At 43.1% G+C, this 26,780-nt stretch overlaps 1 protein-coding gene across 1 annotated transcript in view; it reads right to left on the bottom strand.

The window, feature by feature from the left end:
* Window positions 1–26,780, bottom strand: part of LOC136876009 (alkaline phosphatase, tissue-nonspecific isozyme-like) — a 317,503-nt gene that overhangs the window by 222,188 nt on the left and 68,535 nt on the right. The gene's annotated exons all lie outside the window — the stretch shown is intronic.

The raw sequence follows: 26,780 nt of genomic DNA, 5'->3' as shown, positions 1-26,780 counted from the left end.
CAGAGACGGCACGGACGAATAATTGATGTTTATTTCAAACCGATATGCAGGTTACACAATGCGCACGGCATCGACTCAGTAGGATGTAGGACCACCGCGAGCGGCGATGCACGCAGAAACACGTCGAGGTACAGAGTCAATAAGAGTGCGGATGGTGTCCTGAGGGATGGTTCTCCATTCTCTGTCAACCATTTGCCACAGTTGGTCGTCCGTACGAGGCTTGGGCAGAGTTTGCAAACGGCGTCCAATGAGATCCCACACATGTTCGATTTGTAAGAGATCCGGAGAGTACGCTGGCCACGGAAGCATCTGTACACCTCGTAGAGCCTGTTGGGAGATGCGAGCAGTGTGTGGGCGGGCATTATCCTGCTGAAACAGAGCATTGGGCAGCCCCTGAAGGTACGGGAGTGCCACCGGCCGCAGCACATGCTGCACGTAGCGGTGGGCATTTAACGTGCCTTGAATACGCACTAGAGGTGACGTGGAATCATACGCAATAGCGCCCCAACCCATGATGCCGCGTTGTCTAGCGGTAGGGCGCTCCACAGTTACTGCCGGATTTGACCTTTCTCCACGCCGACGCCACACTCGTCTGCGGTGACTATCACTGACAAAACAAAAGCGTGACTCATCGGAGAACACGACGTTCCGCCATTCCCTCATCCAAGTCGCTCTAGCCCGGCACCATGGCAGGCGTGCACGTCTATGCTGTGGAGTCAATGGTAGTCTTCTGAGCGGGCGCCGGGAGTGCAGGCCTCCTTCAACCAATCGACGGGAAATTGTTCTGGTCGATATTGGAACAGCCAGGGTGTCTTGCACATGCTGAAGAATGGCGGTTGACGTGGCGTGCGGGGCTGCCACCGCTTGGCGGCGGATGCGCCGATCCTCGCGTGCTGACGTCACTCGGGCTGCGCCTGGACCCCTCGCACATGCCACATGTCCCTGCGCCAACCATCTTCGCCACAGGCGCTGCACCGTAGACACATCCCTATGGGCATCGGCTGCGATTTGACGAAGCGAACAACCTGCCCTTCTCAGCCCGATCACCATACCCCTCGTAAAGTCGTCTGTCTGCTGGAAATGCCTCCGTTGATGGCGACCTGGCATTCTTAGCTATACACGTGTCCTGTGGCACACGACAACACGTTCTACAATGACTGTCGGCTGAGAAATCACGGTACGAAGTGGGCCATTCGCCAACGCCGTGTCCCATTTATCGTTCGCTACGTGCGCAGCACAGCGGCGCATTTCACATCATGAGCATACCTCAGTGACGTCAGTCTACCCTGCAATTGGCATAAAGTTCTGACCACTCCTTCTTGGTGTTGCATTTGCTCTGTCAGTAAGTGTATGTTTTCAAAACGTGATCAGCGTTCGTGGATTAAATCGAGGTTGCCCGTGACAAAAAATGCAACAGAATGTTATCTAGAATTACGCGAAGCCTGTGGCGAGAATATATGACCGTATAGGACGGTTGCACATGGGTCAAGGTGTCTCGTGAAGGTCAAAATGGGACTGCGGTTTTGAACCGCACAGGTCGGCCGTCCATTCGTCAAGATCAGATTGACATCGTGAGTCGTCTCATTTCCGTAGGCCATCGATGTATTGTCCGAGAATTATCCATAGAGTTTGAACTCAGTCATCAAATGGTGTGCCATGTATTGACGAAATGACTTAACATGAGGAAAATTGCGTCCCATTTGTTTCTACATCAACTCACCGACGTAGAGAAATGGTACCGGTATGCACTGGCTGGCATCCACCTGGACAGATACCCCAACGAATGACACCCATTTTTGCAGCGTACTGTCGCCATTCATGAGACGTGGGCATGAACCTACGATCTGCAATTTAAAGCGCCAATCGATTGAATAGGGTCACCCAGCTTCGCCACGTCCACAGGAACTCAGTCGGGTGAAGCATATGTTGATAGTGTCATAACGACTACGAGTGTGTTATTTTTACGCATGCTGTGTCCGAGCGATAAACAATCAATTGTGACTACTGTTGCCGACTTTTCACGCGATATCTGCGTCCGACTATGTGGCGCAAACGTTCACGTTTATTGAGAGACGATCACCCTCTCGTGTTGCATCAACACTCGAGGGGATGCTACACACCCTACCAGCGGGCAGAGACCACCACGACGTCGCGACCACACTATGGGTGCTCTCGGCTTGGTATTCTCTGGACCAAGCCCAAAGAAAGTATGCCTTCAACAGGGCGAACCTGCTTTATATCGCCTTGCCGAGGGGCTGGAACTCGGCCATACAACTGGACCAAGCTACAGGGGACGAAATTGCTGAACTCCCGGCCGGGTTCCAGTTCCAGCCTCAACCACAACAGACGGTCCGCCGCCCCTTACCAGGCCGGGGGAGAGGGCGCGGCACTCGCAGTGGAAGAGGAAGAGGGGTGGCAGCAGCTCCAGCAGCAGCAGCAGCCACTCAACAGTAGACCTGTCTACGATTCCTGCTCCGGTGGTTCCACTACCTCGCAACCAGCGGAGCCCGATCCCAGCGCCAACGACGGAGGCCCGCTAGACCCTAGTCACCCAACTGCGCAGAATGGTCAGGACACCGGCTCGCCGGAGCCCAAGACAGAAGCGGCCTCCAGACAAGTTTCAGTGATTTCTTGTTGTATATACATGTTTCTTTTATGTTTCTGTCAGATCGGTTTTGCTTGTTTTGTCATTTTCATATATAATGTGTGTAGACAGTCTGCTGTATCTTAAATTAATAAAGACAGCATTGGTGGGATCACCTCCCTCAGAGGGATCTCACGGTTCTAGCCTCTTGTCCCGGCGAGGCTGCGCCAGTGCTGGCTTCCCCCTACACGCGCCAGGCCAATCGGCTATAAAAGCGAGGGGGCAAGCTGTCTCTGGAGCAGTCGTCAAGCGGTGACAGGAGACACAACCAACTAAAGCAGTGGGACATACACTGCAAATACATTACTGCGCATGTTGTCACGTCGCAAACAATGCCTAGTTTTTATTCCAAAGATGACATTGGGATGTCTTAAAACACTCTCCGTACTCACAAGACATGAGTCCACGTGACTTCGATCTGTTTGTGAAGTTGAAGGAACCTCACCAAGGCCGCCGATATCCTGTCGTGCCATCTGTAGCCTACTTCACGCAGTAGGGCGCTCCGTCACTATCGTCAACACATAACACCTTGCCAACGGTCCCCAACGGCTTCCCGGCATTTATCAAGGCATATATAAAGGTAGCCATACAATGTAATATACATAAATTAATAAGAAACGTTTTCATACAAATCCTTAGAAAAATCGAAAATTCCCAAAACTCATCGAGCTGATCAGTAAAACATGACGTTTTCTCCGATTATGGGCTTAAAAGCTTTCTGAATGTCCACATTAATAAGTAATTTTGGCATCATTCCCCAAGAAAGTATGGAGGGAAATATTCGAGATATTAATGGGATAATACATAATGAAATGGAGTGTGGCTACCCTATAAACGTAAAGAGGGAGAAGTCACCAAATGTTTCATGGGCTGAACACTAGCGGGGAACTCAATTTGCTGAGATACTACGTGCTGTAACTGTGCAATGCTTATGATGAAAACAGCTTCAGCGATTAAAACGTTACGACTAGTCGAAAGTAAAGCAATGGTATGGTCACGTTATGCACTTTTGGATATACTGCCGACATTTAAACAGTGTCATAGGAATGACCGGCAATCAGCTGAACATTATTGTACACTGAACTATCCATATTCCAGAATGTTCTGGAATGTAGAGAAGTCAGTTGAGCTATATAGTACAATTCATGTGACAGTTCATCCATTGAGGACACGGCAAAGATATCCAAAGAGAAACTGTTGCTACGAATACTCTACATGGCATGCTGTACACTGAAAAGAAATAGGCCTACAAAGAATTCGCTCTTTTTAAAACATCGTGAGGAGTCTGCCTACAATGCATTAATGCCTGCAATATCTCGCTTTAGACTGAAAATCCACTCGTTGATACTTCTAGGGATTCTCACGCGGAGAGTCGGGAATGTACAGAACGTCTTAAATTAAAAAAACACCAATACCCGAAAAATAATCTGCAAGAACGCCCTGTACAATACTAAGAAGATACGTCAATAGCTCCTGGTGTTCACTACCGCAAAAAGGATTCGGAGTACAACTTTACAAGTATACACGCCAGTAAACTCCTGGGTGCGAGATCATACCGGTGCTCGAACCTGACAGTCGAATTTAAGATGAATCCCTTAGAACTGTTATCTGTAAAGGCTATGATGTTAATTCTCTCTGAATTGACGTTTATGGCCAATCCGCGTACCTTCTCATGTATAATGAATCCCATCTTTCTTAGTTTCTCGGCAATGAAGGATCTGATCTGGTGGTGCCACGTGTTTCTTGGGAGCTCATTCATTTATTCAGTCATGCATATCATTCAATTACTTATTAATTCATTCATCATGCATTCAGTCATGTAGTGCACTAATATAACCCCATCAGGCAAATTATTCATTTAGTAATTCATTCATTCATCATTCATTCTTTCATTCATTCATTCATTCATTCATTCATTCATTCATTCATTCATTCATTCATTCATTCATTCATTCATTCATTCATTCATTCATTCATTCAAAATGTCTACTGTAAGCTACGGATAACGTTATTCAGACTAGAAAAACAAATAAACACTAACACAATTTAATAGGGAGAGATATATGTTATACTAGACTACGGTATATAACAATGTTAACGTCTGGGACAAAAACAAAAAATAAAAAATCTTAGAAACTACAGTTTAGGGATTGGGTGTAAATTGTGAGAAGGTAGTAATAAATAAATTAATGTTATTAAAATTATGCAGGTATCAAATAATTTCAACTGCAATAAATAATTACTCTCTCCCTAGTTCCTGGCGATCCGAAACTAGCGGATGGGGGTATTCTATTCTAAGTAAGTAAGTAAGTAAGTAAGTAAGTAAGTAAGTAAGTAAGTAAGTAAGTAAGTAAGTAAGTAAGTAAGTAAGTAAGTAAGTAAGTAAGTAAGTAAGTAAGTAAGTAAGTGAGTGAGTGAGCAAGTAAGTAAGTAAGTAAGTAAGTAAGTAAGTAAGTAAGTAAGTAAGTAAGTAAGTAAGTAAGTAAGTAAGTAAGTAAGTAAGTAAGTAAGTAAGTAAGTAAGTAAGCTAATCAGTAAGTAAGGAAGGAAGTAAGTAAGTTTGTAAGTAAGTAAATAAGGGAGTAAGTGAGTAAGTAAGTAAGTAAGTAAATAAGAAAGAAATTCAGTAAGTAAGTAAGTAAGTAAGTAAGTAAGTAAGTAAGTAAGTAAGTAAGTAAGTAAGTAAGTAAGTAAGTAAGTAAGTAAGTAAGTAAGTAAGTAAGTAAGTAAGTAACTCAGTCAGTATGTGAGTAAGTAAGTAGGTAAGTAAGCGAATATGTAAGTAAGCAAGTAAGTAAGCAAGTAAGTAAGCAAGTAAATAAGGGAGTAAATGAGTAAGTAAGTAAATGAGTCAGTCAGTCAGTTAGTCAGTCAGTAAGTAAATAAACAAGCACGTAAATAAGGGAGTAAGTAAGTAAGTAAGTAAGTAAGAAAATAAGTAAGTAAACGAGTAAGTAAGGGAGTAACTAAGTAAGAGAGTGAGTAAGTAATTAAGTAAGCAAGTAAGTGAACAAGCGAGTGAATGAGTAAGAAATCAGTCAGTCAGTAAGTAACTGAACTAACAATATAGGGTGCATCGACGCACTGGGCACAATTCTCTGAGGTGACGAAACGAAAGTTAAAGCACCCTCAACGGTTCACCAAGTTTACATAAAATCCATAAATTTGATGAAATTCTTGCTTATTAAATGTATTCACTTGTAGTCCACAAGTGTGATAGCATGTTACAATGTGGTGTTTTAAGTAATACATGAGAAACTAATTGTCTGCGTCGCAATCCGAACGCGAGCCTTTTCGAGCCATCACGTGAAACAACAGCCGGCATCTCAAAGTGCGCGTTATTGCATGATTATTGGTATTGAGAGGAAGCTGACACATTCATAATCGATTCGGGTCGATCGACCGGTAGCCGGTTGAACGTCGACAACAAATGAGTCTCCGCGCGCCGCTCTCTCACGTTCCCTGTACCCCTTCGCCCTTCAGCAACAGTGAGCGGCCCCTGCCTGGATTCATCACGAGATCTTCTCTGTTGATTTGTACATTCACTGCCGGACAAGAAATTGAAGCACCCAGAAGGAGGGGAGGAAACGTAATGAGAGGGAGTGGAATGATATTTCAGAGATCACAAAATGCAGCAATATTTACAAGGAACTTGGTAATAGTAGTCCACTTATCACCTTAGAACCCGTATGACATGGATAATTTTTTAATTTAATTTCGTGTGGCTATTTCTAGCCGAGTGAAGCCCTTGTAAGGCAGAGCCTCCGATGAGGGTGGCGTCTGCCATGCGTAGGTAACTGCGTGTTAATGTGGTGGAGGATAGTGTTATGTGTGGTGTGTGAGTTGCAGGGATGTTGGAGACGGCACAAACACCCAGCCCCCGCGCTATTGGAATTAACCAATGAAGGTTAAAATCCCCGACGCGGCCGGGAATCGAACCCGAGACCCTCTGAACCGAAGGCCAGTACACTGACCATTCAGCCCACGAGTCGGACGTATGACCTGGATGCATGCACTGATTCAGTTTGGGTGTCATAAAGCTGTTGTATTCTCTTCTGAGGCAAGCTGGCTCACAACTGTTTTAACTGCTCCTTCATATCCTGGATACTGGCACTGAGAAGAAATTGACGTCCGAGCTGGTCCCACACATACTCTATCGGGGACAGATCTGGAGATCTTGCTGGCCACGGGAGTACCTCAGCATCACGCAGAGAATTCATAGAGGCACATCCCATGTGTGGACGAGCATTGTCCTGTTAAAGAATGACACCATAATACTGTCGCATTAGAGGTAGCACATGATGACGCAGGATGTACGTGACGTACCGTTGTGCCGTCAGAGTTCACTCAGTCACTACCAGCCATGGTCTGAATTCATATCCGATAACTTTCCACTTCGTGACGCGAGGAGTAACCCCGCTGTACCTCTCCAAATCACTCGAGGGATGTGACCTTGCACATGGTCGCCGCCATACTCGCTGAGATGGTCACCCGGGTTGTGCAGAGCCGCGAATCATCGGTGATCACAAAGCGACGCCAGTCGTCAGCAATCCATACTCGGCGGTCACGGCACCAGTTGACAGCAGCCTACCCTTGGGACGGTAATTCCCTAGCCGGCTGCTACTAGTCTCCGACCAATGGTGCGGGATGACACAGAATATTGCAGGGAGTCCATTACTTGTTCTCGGGTGGCAGGCTCAGATGTGAAGGGTTTGGTGCACAATACGGTGATCCTCCCTTGTGGAGGTCAAGCGTGGTCGACCGGGACCTTGATGACCACTACCCATGTCCTCACATGACCATGCAGTTCAGCATCGGGTCACTGTCACATCCGAATATCCCACATATCTGGGTATTGCACGATTCGACCAGCCGGCCAAATGGAGTCCCTTTCTAACTCTGCCAGGTACTAATAACACTGTGTCACAAGAATACGCGGCATCTCCGTGTCCTTCACAGTGATCACTCAACATTTGACACTGTTATCGCCTCTTATAATATACCCTACTAGGCCTGGTAACAACACTTAACACGAACAAAACTAATGCACTTCTACCTATCAGAGAGAGTTACAAATCTAATCATTTACATACCCACCGATGGTGTTTACGTAGAAGAAGTTACACTGAAATCCGAACATTTTGTCAGGCAGTGTATAACAGGGGAGCAGTAGAATTCCCGGCAGTGCGCTTGATCAGGTGATCGATCTTCACATGCTCAAATTTCTACGAACCCTGCACTTCGTGGTCCATTCAGCCCAGCTCAGAGCGGACTTTTCCAGGGTTTATTGATCCATTCTAATGACCTGATAGCGCTTCCTAAATTTCGATTTGGCCATTGTAATGCGATATTACGCTCATTATTCACTGCTTGCACACTCATCTCGCCCATACCAAAATCTCTAATATAGCTACCACTTTTTGTGCAAGAATATAGGTCTATTTAGCAAATGAACGCCGTTTATTGCATCGAAATTTGACAACGCGTGTAATCAAAGCAGCTGCTCAAATTTGACAGTGCACCTGAATTTGAAATTCAGTTATCAGCGTACACAACCTCTCCCGTCTGGCACACCTAGTCGCGTAACCGGGAAAATACCCCACACGCTGATACCTAAACGAACTTAATCCATCAATAACTTTCCATCGTACCGAATTTCGTTATGTCAGCTTTGTAGCCGTCACCTCTACCTGTAAACAGAATTGTGAGAAGTGATCACGTCAAAAGCTGAATTCTTATGTTATTAACCGCCCGATTACCAAATAGATCTTTTTAGAATCCGTTTTACGTCCCAAGGACACAAATAGGTCTGATGACGACGATGAGATAGGAAAGGACCTAACAATGGGAAGGATGCGGCCGTGGCCTAATGTTGGAACATCGTGTGAAAATTGGGAACCACGGAAAGCCATCTTCAGGGCAGCCGTCAGTGGGGCACGAACCCAGTATCTCCGGGATGCAAGCTCACAGCTGCACGCCCCTAACTCCACTGCCAACTCGCCCGGCCATATAAAAATATCTGACATATCAGATGTCACCGGTTAACTTATTGGCTTTTCTTTTCAATAACGTTCTACAGTTTTCAGGGACGCCGATGTGCTGGAAACTGGTTTCACGAGGGGTTCTTTAAGTACCGGTAAGTTATACGACATTAAACTAGCGTCCAACACGATGGCACACATTCGGGAACGAATCTCCAAGCCATGACTCACAAGGCCAAATCTTCTACCATTTGAGCCACTCAGCACGACGTACGGGAACACAGTTGTCCTTGTGCACCCTTTGATGGACTCAATTCAATCAGATTTTACATCTTTTCTCGAGTAACAGAATCCATTGCTGGCAACATAGAAGTTATCTGGAAGGTATCATCTTCCTTGTCGAGACAAACATTACTACTTTTCTCACGTTCTTCACCGCAAGAAAAAGTTGTTGGGAGAATGCATTTGTTTTTTTCTCTTTGGTGGAATAGTTTTTTGTTTCCAACTTTATCCTCAGATGTCTACTTTTCTGAACTCCGGAATCATCTTATGTTTCACGAGTAAATCGAGCTGTTTCTTTCTAGAGTCGAATATTGGGGAAACGTTTCTGCTTTCTGCGGATCTACGGTCGAGGTGTTGTTCGATTTCTTTCCTTACAATTCGCTCTGTGTCGCACTGACACTGGTAAGTCTTATGGTGACGATGGAGTAAGACAGATCTCTGCATAAGATTATGACGGTATTTTGGGGTTATAGTTACGATGCAAAGGAGAGGGCATATCAGTCTCTGGTAAGACCCCAGCTAGAGTACGGTTCCAGTGTATGGGACCCTCACCTGGAGTACTTGATTCGAGAACTGGAATAAATTCCGAGAAAAACAGCTCGATTGGATCTGGGTGATTTCTGACAATAGAATAGTGTTATGAAACTGTTGCAAACTTTGAACTGAGAAGACTAAGGTGAAAGGAGACGAGCTGCTCGACTAGGTTGTAAGTTCCGAGCTGTCAGTCGAGAGATGGCGCGGAGTGCATTAGGAGACGAATAAGCTCGAATAATGGCTGCCAAGATCCGATGTAAACCGATGCTCTGTGAATCGTAAATCTCATGAGATCCGATGCCGTAGAGATCGGTTTTCAAATACCGTTTGTTCAGGTTTAACGCAACAGATGCCTAGCGTATGCATGTTGGCTCTCATTCATGGCATCTCTAACTACAAGTAAATACCATTTCCTCTCTGACAAAGAGAATATAACACTCTTATAGACATGGTGCTGTATGGGCTTTTGGGCTTATGCCGTGTCAAGAAAGTAAGGTGGAATTCTTTACGTTTCGCAGAGAACTGTGCTCTGCGTCCTCAGAAGAAAATCTTGACTGTCCACGAAATAGGCTTCTTAAACAAGGTTTAAAGCTTCTTGACAGGGCATAAGCCCAACAGCCTATACAGCATCATGTCTCTTAGAACGGGCCGTGAAAGCATCAATGGCAACATATAACATTCTTATTTTTTATTTCTTTGAGAGTTTGGCACGCACTAGCCATGTCACGTGCGCCACGAACTTTGCGTGGCGAGTTTGTTTGTGTTATCGTGTTTTTGTGTATTATACTGCGAATTTATGTAGGGTAAGATGGCAGAATATTATTCAGAACGCTTGTGTCAAGAATACATTCAGTCTACATTCTTATAAAGTGGCAGTGATGTATCTTCTAGTGATGAAAAGAGTGAGACAGACAATAACAAATCATGTGACAGATATTAGGCCTAATGGTGTTATCCCTCCTCAAATTACTACTACTGCTACTAATAATAATAATGTCAAATGTGAATATGTCAATGATGTTAATGAAACCAGCGAAATGCAAGTCACCATGATGACGAACCTAACCTCAATTTCCAATTTCAAGAACTAAAATCATGTGGATATTTTTAAACATAGAAATTTAAAACTTTTGAAATTGAAAGAGAAACACAGTTTAGTGATTCTAAGAGTGACTTTAACATGTACGTGAAGTAATTATTACTATGTCAAATAGTAATTAAAATTTGAAAAATTAACTACAGAAAGTGGAAATCTATAAATCATTATTTTAAAACATAAAGATATAAGCGCCAGCAAAGTAAATCACAGGATATATACATGGATATATCACGAATCATTAAAAATATTCATCTATGTAGCTTCAAAACCGAGGCGAGCACAGCATTTTCGGTAAGACCTTACGTTTTACCTTAATTTAGGTTGACAGTTTTAGCAGTACTACAGCATTTTAGCTTGGCAAGGAAAGGGTTAAAAGTAGGAATGTTCACAATATGAAGCTGAAGTTGGAATTAAAGAGGACAAATTAGGGTAAATATTGGTTTATAGGAAGAGGAGTTAGGGAATGGAATAGATTACCAAGGGTGATGTTAAAATAATTTCCAGTTCTTTGCAATTATTTAAGCCTTGTCTAGGTAAACAACAGATAGGGAATCTGCCACCTGGGCGACTGCCCTAAATGCAGACCATTGGTAATAATTCTAATAATATGGTTTTGAGGGTATTTAGGGGTTGTAGTAAGGATGAAAATGAGAGGGTATATAAGTGTCTGGTAAGCCTCCACCTAAAGTACGGATTAATAATAAATTATTATTATTATTATTATTATTATTATTATTAGGGGGATACTGTGGATTACAGAGATGAAATAAGGTGCGGGCATGAATGAGAGGATAAATGAAAAATGAAATATTGATTTAAAACTTTAAAATTTTCAATTATTTTTCTTTCTCCTTTTTTCCTTTTCTCTTTTCAGATGTTACCTTTTAAGAAAACAATTCACTAAGTGAATAACAAAATCTCAGGTTCAAAAATGATCTCGAGAAGTAATATTATGAGTTCATAGAACAATTAAACAACATTAATTAACAATGCGAGCTTGAAGCGCCAAACTTACGAATGTGACAGGAGCGACCACTGCTCCATTCAGTAATATTTCTGGCAAGAGCCCTTTTGCTCCACAAAATGATCTGGGAGACTAATCTCCGAATATTATATCATTCCAGCGTTCCGAAGACACCATTCCAACTTTACATTAATAAGAAGAGCGCCTTTGCTACATAATTCACACTTAGAAATCTATTTTCGAAAGTTCACAATTTCTAGGTCTATCAAAGGCACAACCTACATTAAACAAAATCAAACAGTATCCACTGTCTTAACTGCTCAACAGTCTGATATCTTTAACATGGAGTTAAAGAGGGGTAACAAGTACCCATTCTACAGGCCTTTTGAAAAAAGAAGGTTACATAACTGGCCCAAAAACTGAAATGCTAAGGAGGCGAACTCTTGCACTCGTAGAAATTTACAATTGAATGCATAAAACACTCTTAGGGGTTATGGATCGCTGTTACAGATGCTAAGCCTATACTACTGAGGTGACTACATGGAGAAACATATTTAGATTGCAGAAATTACACGATAGAAAAGTTACAAGGTCATAGTCACTTCAAAATGAAGATGAGAAGGAATTCGACAGGGTACCTTAGTCTCTATTCCCTGACTTCGGGTAAGTTCTTTCAACTAGTTGAAATTACATTTAGAGTTTGAAATGTAAGGATTTTAGGAAATAGAGTTACATAACTAAAGGTTTGGAACCTTCCCCTCGAGCTAGCTAACAAAGACTATCACATGGTTATACTGAATCTGATATTACCTTCAGCCGGTATACATTCCGAAGATGAACGAGAAGCCGCTACCTCCTTTATAAATACACTCTAGATTCGAGCGATCACTAAGACAACCTGGTCCAAAACTGTGCCAGCATTTATATCCAAGGGGAAAGTTCCAGAAAACTTTGGACTAAGGCCCGACACACCTCCAATTCTTATTGGATAATCAAATAAATACCAGAAATATATGATTGGTAGAAAAATAAATGTAGGCCGGCACAATTTTTCATTGGCCAATATCTTAAGCTGGCGAGAAGAGATAGAAGTGTTGATAACTTTTGACCATCAAAAATAAAGAAAATATAATTCCAGTTTAGACAACCTTTACATACAAAATTACTTTAGGAGTTTAATAGTTCATCTTCACACCAGACGGCACAACATAAATTTATAGTAGTGACATCTGTTGAGAAAGGTTCTAACTTCTTTTATTAGTTGTGGCAAACTTCAGATATGGCATTCTCCAAGGCGCGTAATTTAAATGTACTGGGAGGATGTTACTCCGGTACAAAATGAAATGGCGTATGGCTTTTTGAGTGCCGGGAGTGTCCGAGGACATGTTCGGCTCGCCAGATGCAGGTCTTTTGATTTGACACCCGTAGGTGACCTGTGCGTCGTGATGAGGATGAAATCATGATGAAGACGACACATACACCCAGCCCCCGTGCCAGCGAAATTAACCAATTAAGGTTAAAATTCCCGACCCTGCCGGGAATCGAACCCGGGACCCCTGTTACCAAAGGCCAGCACGCTAACCATTTAGCCATGGAGCCGGACACCTCTGGAACAATTATTATTGTTAGACCACTGGTGTTTGATGTTGACTGAAAGGGCCAAGAGTGGTAAGCAAGTATCCGAGGCCTTAATTAATGCATGATGTGAAAATGGGAAGAAAACTAATAACTGAGAAGGAACCTAGAAAACAAATCTTCCAGCAAACAAAGAAAAATATTCCATTGCCTTGTACTTGCGGTGGGGAATGTAGCCATGCTTTTCCGAATTAAAATATGATAAATTCTAAGTTGTCTGCAACTGATATATTTAGGCACTGCTTTTCTTACTAGGAGAAAGGTTACCGGTACTCACTATGCAGATGGGGTTCGAACCCACTATCTTCCTACTGCAAGCTGACAGCTACGTGACTCAAACCGCGTAGCCACTCGCTGAGTCGAAGTGTTGTTATTTGTCGAGATATTAATTTAAACACCAAATCAATGTGGTTTTAAACCCCGATTAGCACAAACATTACGGGAAGGAAGATGATTTCCAAACGTTCTAATAATGTGAATACCTGTTGAAGAATAAGGAGGTCACACAGTCCTCACACAGTCACACAGTCAACTTGGGAGTGTCCTACTCCATGGCTAACTGGTTAGCGTGCTGACCATCGGTCCAAGGTATCCTGCGTTCGATTCCCGGCGAGTGGAGAATTTGAACATTCATACACTATTTCCGATGGCTCCGGTGCTAGATTTGAGTGCTGTCTTCAGTATTGGATTTCAACAGAGGTAGGGATACATTCTCATAGATTATCAGGTACCTAATAATAATAATCAGGTAACTTATAGGCGTCAATTCGAAGGGCGTCCCTAGGTCTCCGGAGCAAAATTAATGTTATTATTATACAGTTTGCTTTACATCACACCGACTCAAATAGGTCTTATGACGACGATGGGATAGGAAATGTGTAGGAGTGGGAAGGAAGCGGACGTGGACTTAATTAAGGTGCAGCCCTAGGATTTGCCTGGTGTGAAAAATTGAAACGACAGAAAAACCTCCTTACGACTGCCGACGGTGGGGTTCGAACCCACCATCTCCCGGATGCAAGCTCACAGCAGCGTGCCCTTAACCGCACGCCCAACTCGCCCGGGATTATTATTATTATTATTATTACTATTATTATTATTATTATTAATTGCGAATCTCTGAGGAGTACCAATTGTCTATGCTTTTGAAATAGTGATTGCTGACGTACTGTGACGCCTAAAATCCGATTTATTAGCGGTATAATTGGAAACAATAAGGGTTTATTCCCCAAGCTCTAAATCTAAACCAAACCAAACCTCATGGCACTACAGCCCTTGAAGGGACTTGGCCTATCAAGCGACCGCTGCTCAGCCTGAAGGCCTGCAGATTACGAGGTGTCGTGTGGTCAGCTCGACGAATCCTCTCGGCCGTTATTCTTGGCTTTTACCCCCTGCGGGTGGGGGACGCACATGTAGAATACGCCCGCGGTATCCCCTGCCTGTCGTAAGTGGCGACTACAAGGGGCGACCAAGGGATGATTGAATTAGAACCCTGAAACTACTCTTGATTCGTACCATCATGCAGGGAACACCATGATTTGCATGTACTTGCGAGTAATATCATTAATTTGGTACGAAATAGGTTTGTGATTAGTTGCAGTAAAAAGCCTGGCCTGGGGGTTTCTAGTACCCGTGCGTCGTACCCATGTGAGCAACACCGCGGGTCTGGGCGTAGCCTGTGAGTTGTACCGACTATGTGAGGAACACCACGGGAATACCGGCGCCCGTGACTAGCACACCTAGGTGAGGAACCTTACCGGTTTGCGTTGGCTATGAGTGGCGCCATTGTGTGCGAAACACCATAGGTCTGCGTTACCTGTACTAAGTACAATACTTGTGAGTAGTACCATCTTGTGTGGAACACCGTGAGTCTTAGCTACTTTTGATTAGTACCCCAACATGACAAATACCATGGTTCTACTTTACTCGCGACATGTACCATTCTGTGGGGCCTTAGGCGTGGATTTTGCACCCCTGTAGACATCAAGCATCATTGTGCTTTATAAATGGTCCCTTGGTCAGTAATACTATTATTCACGACCTTTCTTGTGTCTGATTCACTGATTTTTTTTGTAGTGTTAATTTTCATCCATTCATTCTTCATGACATTTTTAATTTTATTTTGTTCAGTGGATTAATTTGAACTTTTGGTTATTTCATTTCGTACCATTAGGGGCCGATGACCTAGATGTTAGGCTCCTTTAAACAACAAGCATCATCATCATTCTTGGCTTTCCCATCGTCAGATAGCTCCTCAATTCTAATCACGTAGGCTGAGTGGACCTGGAACCAGCACTCAGGTCCAGGTAAAAATCCCTGACCTGGCCGGGAATCGAACCCCGGGGCCTCGGGGTAAGAGGCAGGCACGCTACCCCTACACCACGGGGCCGGCAAGCTCTAAATCTAATAGGTAAATAGTGGATTCAAACCCCACTGTCGGCAGCCCTGAAGATAGTTTTCAACCATTTCCCATTTTCACACCAGGCAAATCCTGGGATTGTACTATATTTAAAGCCGCCGCCAATTCCTTCCCGCTCCTACCCCCTTTCTGTCCCATCGTCGTCATACGACCTGCCTGTGTCGGTGTGATGTAAAGCCAATTGCAAAAATAAAATAAACTAATCGTAAATCCAATTAACACTGCTTGTTTACCTGCTGTAGCAAACAGGGTTCCCAATTTTGATGGAGTCAATATACGATCTGTTGATGGAAACAATCCCTGCCATTTTTATCAGCAATATTTCAGTGGTATAAAAGTGAGCAGCCGTAGGGCAACATGTACGTTATCGTACAAACAACGGAAAGAAGCTCTAATATTTCCTTTCAACTCTACAAACAAGCAGCACAATGTATCTGGTTTGAAATAGAAGAGATTCTGGAGGTAAAAAAACTTACAACCGAGAAAGAAGCTTGAAAACATATCATCCGGCAAACAAAGAAAATTAAAAGTATTCCTCCATTGACATCTACTTGCAGTTGGGAATGAGAAAAATGTAGCCATGTTTGTTTTGACGTAAAATTCGATGAATTCTACGGACTGCAGTGCTTTATTTCTAGGAGGAAGGGTACCGGTACTCACCATGCAGGTCCTATTAGATCAACTTCCACACTCCTGACATAAACACATCGGACAAGAAATCAGTCACTCGTGGAAAAATCATTACAATCATCATTTAATACCATGTCATTCCGTCTCTGGACTTGATAACCGCACGGAATTGGTTAGGAAGCTAGTCCACAAGGTTGTTAAGGTACGTCGCATCCAGGCAAAGCCACTCGCTGGGGATCTGATGGCGCAATTCCACCAAATTGCGGGAATGTTTATGTCTGTGTTTTACCCGCTGTTCCAACATATCCCACAGATCTTCAGTGGGGTTCAAGTCAGGTTATTTCGCAGGCGAATCGAGATATAACATGGTGGAAGAGTCAGTCAGATATGCGACCAGCCCCATGAACTTTGCTGTTGTCATCTTGAAGATTCAGGATATCAATAGCATACTCATAATCCAGATGTTGACTGAAATGCAACATCTGATCATCGAGAATGTTTAAATAAACATGCTGGTTCATGTTACTGTCACCTCAGTGAGCGGGCCCAATTCATGATACGAAAAACACCCTCACACAAAACATCACAGACCCGCTTGTGGCTTCAACCTGACCTTGCACACATCCAGGATGAAATGCTTCATTTGGCGTTCGGTGCACTCGACGACGTGCGTCTTGGATACAGACAAAAATGGGATTTGTCAGAGCATATTACGTTCCGCCAGTCATCCACTGTCCCACGTTCGATGGTTTCTAGCCCATTGAAGGTGTGCAGCTTTGTGTGCCTATGTGAGCAATGGCCTTTTGCGAGGTGACCGACTCCCAATGTTCATTTCATGCAGTTCCCGTCGCATTATTCTCTCGCTAAGATGTTGGGATGGACCTACATTCACTGACTGCAGTAATTCCTATGGGGTTTCGAAGCAATTTTGATTCACAAGCCGTGAAACACGTCTTCGATCCCTCTCATATGGATCATTTATCCCACCAAAATTCTAACGTGATGTTTCGTGGCCAAGTATAGTAAACCACTCGCTGTAGACACATTGAACAGTCCGCTATGAAACGGTAACAAATCCAGCAACTCCATGCACGGTATGGGCATGGACACGGCCCAACACGTTTGCCCATTTTTGTCACTCTGTCACATGCATCTACCCGTGTTGACATACACTGTCCGTTTGAAACATCATTATCTCGCTGATCGCTGCTGATTATGCTCACGAAGATGCTGTGGGTGTACGGTTGAGCACGGGACTTTTTCGCTGCGACATCTGTACAGGCTTAACGATCCATCTGAGCGTGCACACTAGTGTCACTAATTTTGTGTCCGGTGAGCTTACACTCCAATATAGCCTCGTGTTCACCATCCACACCTTTCTCTCGCAGAAGCTTTCCTTCCCGAAATTGTCCGATATTCTGGCCAGTCATTATCAGAGTATTTCCTGTTGGCCCCGTGAATATTCGGTGGCGTGCCAGATGCGACCGTGCCGCATGCGACCCGTGCCACTACCGACCGCATAATCTCTAACCATGCCGGATGCGACCGGCGTTGACAAGCAAATTGTCATTTGATAAGTTGTGTCATCACCCAAGATAAGGTAAGCTAAACGAAGTGCAATGCCATTTCAATAAGTCCTATAAGCTGCTCATGCCCCTACTTTACATAATACTTCTGGGGGAAACTCGTTTTACAATACGAAACATGGTGATGCGTTTACGTCTTTTCCCACCGGGCGAGTTGGCCATGCGGTTAGAGGCGCGCGGCCCTGAGCTTGCATCCGGGAGATAGTGGGTTCGAATCCCACTGTCGGCAGCCATCAAGATGGTTTTCCGTGGTTTCCCATTTTCACACCAGGCAAATGCTGGGGGTGTACTTTAACTAAGACCAGGGTCACTTCCTTCCCATTCCTAGCCCTTTCCTATCCCATCGTCGCCTTAAGACCTGTCTGTGTCGGTATGACGTAATGCCACTAGCAATAAAAATGATCCTAATTCTCTGAAATTATTTACGACTTAGGGCAACTTATTTATCGCGTCCTATTAATACCAGAGGTGTCCGAGGACGTGTTCGGCTTGCCTGGTGCAGGTCTTTCTACCTGACTCCCTTGGGCGGTCTGCGCGTCTGGATGTGGGATTATGATAATGAAGAAAGGAGAGATGAAACCCGGTTTCCGAACGTAGCCTACTCCTCTCGAATAATACCAAGGGGTCTGCTCAATGCTTTACGTCGCCATCCGACGGCCGAATCACCATCAGCAACATCATATCCCCTCACTCCATTTGAACACTGCAAAAAGGTTTGGATTTGAATCCCGGCTTATGGCATGCAATTTAGTGATTAGAAACTGTCTACCACCAACTTTCCTACCCTGTCGGCCAACATTCTGATGGTGAATTTTTTTTTCATCCAGGCTAAGTGGCTCAGACGGTTGAGATGCTGGTCTTCCGACTCCAACTTGGCAGGTTCGATCCTGGCTCAGTCCGGTGGTATTTGAACGTGCTCAAATACGTCAGCTTTGTGTCGGTAGATTTACTGGCACGTAAAATAAGTCCTGCGGGACTAAATTCCGGCACCTCGGCGTCTTGTTAAATCATAAAAGTAGTTACTGGGACGTAAAGACAGCAACATTATTATATTTTTCTTTCGTCCAATGGCACTCGAACCTGCTAACAACGGTGTCAGACCTTTATTTTAGAAAAGACCAAGTTAGTTACTTATAAGCAATCTGCCACTTGGTGACAGCCCTTAATGCAGATCAATTGCAAGTGACTGAAGGGTCGCATGCGGCACGGTCGTATCTGGCACGTAACCGAATATTTAGTCTTGGTTTTGTGATCCACTTCACCACTTGTATTTTCAGTACTAGTTTTGTGTTTTAAGAATCACAAGTAGACTTGACAGTTTCCACTTCTTCAGCCTTCTTTATTTTTCTCATTGTTAACGAGGGTTGGCACTGATTTGATTTACTGTAGATTTATTCAAAACTCACGTGAACACTTGCATTTTACAGAGCGGATATATAACTGAGGGTCCGGCATTGGAAACAGTCGAAAAGTGAACACAAGCGTCGTTGGTGGTCATTGCTGTTTTAAGAGGAACTACAACAGGGTAACTGTCCATTATTAATGCTAATTAAAGAGAAAAATGGAAGGGATCCGACACTTCGAAAAATGAAGGTATCGGCCACGAAAGGCATGGAAATGAAAGACTCTATAGACATCGGGGTCGGAGAAGAAGAAGAAGAGTTGACCAAGGCAGGTCGGATATGATAGATGAAAGTAAGGAGCCTGGCGCTAGTGGAATGACAGCTAAGGGCCCCGTTGTCACCATCCCACGCTCCCGAGTTGAGAGACCCTCGGGCCACTTTTATTAAGTGGACACAACTTCCTTTTCACTGCTGCGTTACCAACCTATCAAGCCTACGAAACATGTAGGCATGGTACCGACTTTCGAGATTCAGAACCGAAAATTCAATTCGTGAACACAGTACGGTACTATCTGCAAGAATATTTAAAATAAATTGCTCTTTTAAGAAATCGCTGTTCTTTTAAAAATAACTTGGGGTAAATATGGGCCCGTACTGCATATCGTTGCGTACCGGCAGGAATAAAACACTGCTTTTAGGCAAGGAAAGATCTTTAATCATAATGAAATGAGTCCTTTATACGCAAGAAATTACTCTACGAAGAATTGTGATGCTAATAATAATAATAATAATAATAATAATAATAATAATAATAATAATAATAATAATAATAATAATGATAATAATAATAATAATAATAATTTCGTGTGGCTATTTAGCCGAGTGCAGCCCTTGCAAGGCAGATCCTCCGATGAAGGTGGGTGGCATCTGCCATGTGTAGGTAACTGCGTGTTATTGTGGTGGAGGATAGTGCTATGTGTGGTGTGTGAGTTGCAGGGATATTGGGGACAGCACAAACCCCCGGCCCCAGCCATTGGAAATAACCATCATGCCGAAGGACATCCAGCTCGCCCGCCGAACCCGGGACCCGAGACCCTCTGAACCGAAGGCCAGTACGCTGACCATTCAGCCAACGAATCGGACATTGTGATGCTGATCATCCGGAATGAAATATACGTGGTGCCGAAGTTAACAGAAAATGGGAAATCAACTCATTTCATTTACTACCTAGTGAACTGGCACTACGATACTGGTTATGTTGCTGTAAGTTTAAGTTCGGGAGCTGATGGATTTGAACTGCTCCACTCTAGCCCTTAAGATGGTTTCTTGTGGTTTTCCGTTATTATTATTATGTACTATTTGCTTTACGTCGAACTGACACAGACAGGTCTTATGGCGACGATGGGATAGGAAAGGCCTAGGAGTGGGAAGGAAGCGGCCGTGGTCTTAATTAAGGTACAGCCCCAGCGTTTCCCTCGTGTGAAAATGGGAAACCACGGAAAACCATCTTCAGGGCTCTTGACAGTCGGGTTCGAACCCACTATCTCCCGGATGCAAGCCATAGCCGCGCGCCCGTAACCGCACAGCCAATTCACCCGGTTTTCCATTATTTACACCGAGCAAAATTACACCCGGGTTGTATCTAAACTCAGTCACGTGGAAGGACGTGGGTTCGATTCCCCGTCAGGAAGTCAAAAAAAATCAAGAACCGAGATTTCCACTTCCGGAGGTGCATATGGCCCTGAGGTTCACTCAGCCTACGCCAAGAAAGAGTACCAGGGTAATTCCTGGAGACGTTGGGAAGGGTGTGTTCAAAGGAGGGCGGGCCCAGAGCTAACCACTCTACCCAACCAAGTGCCAAGGTTTTTACCTTCCACCACTCCCAGGGCGTTTATGGCCTGTACGGAAATGACTTTACTTTGCTTTGCATCTAAACTCAGACAAGAATCGCTTTCATCGCAGTCTTATCCGTTCCCCAACGCACTGTGGGAAAATAAATATGTGTTGCTGAAATATTAAGCCGGCAGCAAAGAAAGAAAACAGTAAATAAACGGAGATTTTACTTTTTTTCTGAAGTGGTTTACTGTTCGAAATACGTGAACAAACTGGAAGTAAAGGGTTATTTATGCGTGAAGTGAAAAATCCACAGCATGTTTCCAGTCATTCGACCGCGCTAGAAGAGGAATGAATGAATGAAGCCCCATCTAGAGGCAAGGATAGGAACTGTGCCGGCTGACGAAGCCTGTCGCACTAGTCTGGGGCAAGGTTTAATGGCTGTCAGATGAAATGGAATGGTATTAGAAAGTGTAACAGTAAGAACAGATGCTAGGGAGAACTGGCCTCCGCTTAGTGCAGCACAAATCTGAAATGGAGTGAGCGAAATTTGAACCACGGAACTCAGCGGTGAGAGGCCGGCGCGCTGCTGTCTGAGCCACGGAGGCTCCAGGAGTGAAATGTCTGCCTACATATAGTCCCTGTGTTTGTTCAAGCATTGTTTCCGCGGTCCACTTGATGACTGATAAACCGAGCGGACAACGAATGTGGTTGACGGTGGAACCATACTTCAGTGTCGTCTCAGACTAACCATTACTTGCAGATTTGCATCCTTTGATTGTCTTTTTTTTTCATTTTCTCAACTGGCTGCCCATTGTATCTGACCTGGTTCTGGCACGTTCTTAATCGTCGATAATCAAATTCCCAACACCATCGAACCACTGTACTGTGTGATACACACTCATTCCCATATTAATCCTTCATTTGGATTCAAACGTCAGTTCCACTGACACCATTCATTACCATAAACTTAATAACAGTCATAGGGCAATTCTGAACTATTATTTAATGGCAAAACCGTACTTAATCACTTTATATCCGCACGTAAAGAATGTTACCTTTGTAGCTGTATTGCACTGAAAATAACAAATGCTAGTTCGTGGCAAACGCCGAGGTGTCGGAATTTTGTCTCGCAGGAGTTCTTTAACGTGACGGAAGCCAACGATGCCGTGATCGTGGTGGTCAACATTCTGAACAATACCTGTACCGGAACAGTTCTGCATTTGTTACGAACTGCACTGTGACAAAAGTATGGGACTGCGGGTTTCGTTTCAGGGTTGTTATATCATTTGTGTTTTGTGTTCCATGTTTTGATTACTGCATATTAAAGGATTTTTCACTGATATGAAGGTATTTCACAGGAAAAGGATGAGTGGGGTAACAAGCCGAATAAATCGTAATTACTCTGTAATGAGCCACGGATCCCTTATTCTAACATACTCAGAAGGTATCCCTGAAAAGCCTCGGAAAGTTTGTCGGTGGATTACGACCACCGATTCATGCGCTATGTTCTCTTTTTTCGAATAACGACGCTTGTACTAGATTCTGAGTTTCATTCGGGCAACCCTCATGTATTAACTTCCCACTTCTTGAAGAAATTTGTGATTCACTTTCAAGTGGTGATCATGAGAGATATAAAGTAGAACGTAGATAGTCAAAATCCAGGTTCGAACTGGGGACAGTTTTTATATCCGAGGATCGAACCCGAATGATGACATGGGAACGTAAGGTGAATAGTATCACTGACTTCAGTGCAATATTAATGTTAAAGGAAATCTGATGTAAGAGCTGGCCATGATAATAATAAGAAATATATAAGAATTTCAGTCCTCTAGCAAAAAAGCTCAAAGACTGTGAAAGATGGTGCAATGTAGCGGGCTTGAAGAAGCCATAAGGTGGGAGAAAGTGCGCTACGTAATATTCACCATATTTTAATGAACGAATGGAAGATTTATTGAATTGGGACAACGCTGATCGGTTCGCTGGAGGATTACGAAGTATTTTATTACAATAAAGAGTTTTAGATTGTTCTAGAACTTCACAAATGTATCAAAGACCGGAGCATAAGGGATCTGGGTCTCTTTGTGGTCTCCAGCCGAAGCACTCGCTAGAGTAATCCCTGCTAGTTGGGTTAAACTTTGAGGAAGAGTAAGCGATAGCCATAACACTCTAGCGAGTGCGAAGGAACAGACAGTGGCCGTAATTAAATTACAGCTCCGTCATTCATGCGGCGTGAAAATGGGAAACGACGTGAAACCATCTTCAGGGATGTCGACAGTGGAATTCGAACCCACTATCTCCTGAACGCAAGCTGATAGCTACGTGACCCAAACCACGCATCCACTTGCTCGGTTATAGTCATAACTTACAAGAATCTAAGGCTTAGTTTGAAGCCAGTCACGCGCAGTATCTACCACCTGATTGCCGAGTTAAAATAAATAAATAAATAAATAAATAAATAAATAAATAAATAAATAAATAAATAAATAAATAAATAAATATATTAATTAATTAATGGCCTTGTGAATCCCCTAAGGGCTATAGCCTCCTGCAATGCAGGGACAGTGCTCCGTTTAACTAATCAGTTGAGCAGGTCCTGAAGAGCATTATTATATTGGTTCCCGCAAGTTGAACACATGTGTGTAGTCTCACCTCCGAGTGGATGCAATATTGTGTTTTTCGAGATCAACAATTCGCGAAAACGCACTGTTACATTATTCGCACTAGTACAGTACTTACTCGGGGGCGTACGAGATTCCTTCTTGGTGCAAGTGTACCCGCGCATACAGTAGCTTCTCCTCCGAATGTTGTAGACGTTTCTTTCAAGTTCTTGAGCTTATCCTCCGTTGCTGAGTTACATTGTACTAAATTCAGCATTGTATATTTGTAAAAAGTTTAGAAGCCTACGATCACCAGTAAATTATAGTGATAGCGAAGCTGTCTTCTCTCCACATTTAATTAAATCTGCCTTACCACTCGGGGGCCAAGGGTAAACAGAAAAATACTACTTTTTAACCAGGTCACGATAAGATTCTACTTTTCAGTATATCACACTAATTATATTTAGTTTTTCTCCCAACATCATTGGTATCACACCTGAATGCATCATTATTTACTTCTCATTTCGGATGTCTATGGACCACGTCTGACAATCTTTGCAGTATTTTTAGCCTCCTCTGTCTTCACTCTCTGCCAGTAACTCTTCATCTTTTCTCCTACTTCCTTCTTCTGCTATTCTGGAGAGGACCTCCCTTTTCTCAATAGCGTTTCCCCAGTCTTCTGAAAACCACAGAACTTTTTGAGGAGTTGTCTAAGTGGGTTTCTGTCTATGATCTAATCCTCGGCAACCCATATTTTTCAAGTCCAACCTCACTTCTCGAAGACATTTAAGCTCTGTCTTCCTATTCCAGAAAAATTAAAATTTCTCCTCGTTAGTCTGTTGTCGAACGTCTACAAGTGTTCATAGAACTGTAACCTTCTCTGTATCATCAGTTCAACCCCTCCTCCTGTTCTGTGATGCAATTCTCGGTTAGATTTGAGTCTCCACTCCCCATTCATTTGGGCCCAGATTATGTTTTACTATTTTCTTTCACTCTTTCAGTTATATCTAAATCCGCCTTTTCCCATTATGCCCAATGTTTCCGCTGCATAATGGCACTCAGGTTTAAGAACGGTATCTAGGTGCCTCAATTCAACCTCTTAAGATAAAAACTTATTGTTGTAGCTCTTCCTTGTCAGTTGAGATGCAATTACTCTCCCGCGCCTTAATGGCAATTTTTCCGAACCATTCTATTATTATTATTATTATTATTATTATTATTATTATTATTATTATTACGATGGTCATTCATAAGTCATGGCAACTATTCTTTTCTCTCGAACAGGAGACAACACGGAAAATCTAAGATATGCCTTTGGAAATATAGGGCATGTACTCATGCATAGTGCCTGAAGACAAATTCTGACTTCAGGAGGTTCTCGTAGGAAAGTGACAGAACACACGCCATTGGTAAACATTGTGTTATTATGGAATAGAGAGCAAATACACATGACTACGTACAAAGAACAGGTTTTCACTGGTTACAGACCTTCGAGATAATCACCCATGGTTTCCATTGTGCGTACGTCTTTGTTCATGGACAATGGACGGCCTGGGCGAGGCAAATCGGCAGATGATACTCTACCCCGTTTCAACGTCTCCAACCACTTCGCCACTGTACTATAGGGCATGTCATGCACACCTAATGCTTCCCGCAGCTCTGCATGGCATTGGCGTGCATTTCTGCCCCGCAGAACTGCTATTTTAATATATGATCGTTGCTCCTGCTTGTTGACTTCCGTTTTGTGACGCTCTTACTCACACACTGAACTTGGGGGCATGGTTAGACCCACACTCTTTTTTACATACACCATCTAGTGGCATCATACGCAAGTACATACCGTACGTTTTCAAATGCATATCTTAGATTTTCCTTGTTGTCTCTTGTTCACGAGGAAAGAGTAGTTGCCATAACTTATGACTCGAACTAAGTTTTATCATTATTATTATTATTATTATTATTATTATTATTATTATTATTATTATTATTATTATTGTTCTGGGGATTATGTGGAACGCAGAGGTGAACAAATTGTGGGCATGAATGGATGAATATATAAAAGACTGAATATTAATTTTTTAACTTTAAAATTGGTGATTATATTTCTTCCTCCTTTTCTTTCTTTTCCTTTCAGACTTTACACTTTGCTAAGCAAATAACAAAAATCATGTACAAGGTCCAGCTTGTGAGCTTGGGTAACAATACTAGAATAATCAGGTAACAACAATTTAACAACATGAGCTTGATGCTCCCTATTTACAAATTTTAAACAAGAGCACAGCTGCTCCTTTCAATCCACATTCAAAGAGACGGAGGTTCAAATTTTACATCACTAGGAAGAGCATGTTTGCTCTACACAATTACTCTTCAGGAGACTATTCTCCAAAATTTTCATGTTCCAGGCCTATCAAAGGCACAACCTACATTTAAACAAAACATACAGCAGGCACTGTTCCACAGTCTGATTTTACCTTTGAATGAAATGAATAGAGGTAACAAGTACCCATTCTACGTGGCCTTTGTTAAAAACAAAAGGTTAAAGTTACTGGCCGAAGATAAAACTGGTGAGGAGGCGAACTCTTGCACTCCTTGAAATTCACACGAAAATACTAAAAACCCTATTTGGGCTTATGGCCCGACGTTACAGAGGTTAAGCCTAAACTACGGAGGTGACTAGATGAAAATAAAATCTTAAGTTACAAATTTACGAGATCAGTTTAATGTTTTATGCAACATAGTCACCTCAATATCAAGTTGAAGGGGAATACAAGAGGGTACCACTCCTTATTTCCTTAGTTAGACTAGAGTCCTAAGACTTATTTGAAATTTACATGGAGGAAGTAAAAGTTACATTACAAAAAATATGAAAACCGTCCCCTCAATCTAATCTTTCTGAGACATTTACATGATTATACAGAGCCTGCCATTACCTTGAGCTGGTGGATCTCCCGGAGATGGACGAGGCAGCCCTTTCCCCTGCCTCCGTTACGAACACACTCTAAATCTCTTGACTGGAGCGATCACAAAGGCAACATGGCCCGAGATGTCCCAGCTTTTATTGCGGAGAGTAAGGTTCCAGATTTATTTGGGCCGAAACCCTGATACACCCCCAATTTTCATTGAACAATCAAATTAATATCAAAAACTCTGATTAGTTACTTAAATAATTGTACAAAATTTCTTATTGGTTGAAACATATAGCTGGCGGGAAGAGACAGAAGTATTGATAACTT

Source organism: Anabrus simplex, chromosome 6, assembly GCF_040414725.1.
Source record: "Anabrus simplex isolate iqAnaSimp1 chromosome 6, ASM4041472v1, whole genome shotgun sequence".
In the NCBI taxonomy this organism is placed as follows: Eukaryota; Metazoa; Arthropoda; class Insecta; order Orthoptera; family Tettigoniidae; genus Anabrus; species Anabrus simplex.
This window is presented reverse-complemented; position numbering and strand designations above follow the sequence as displayed.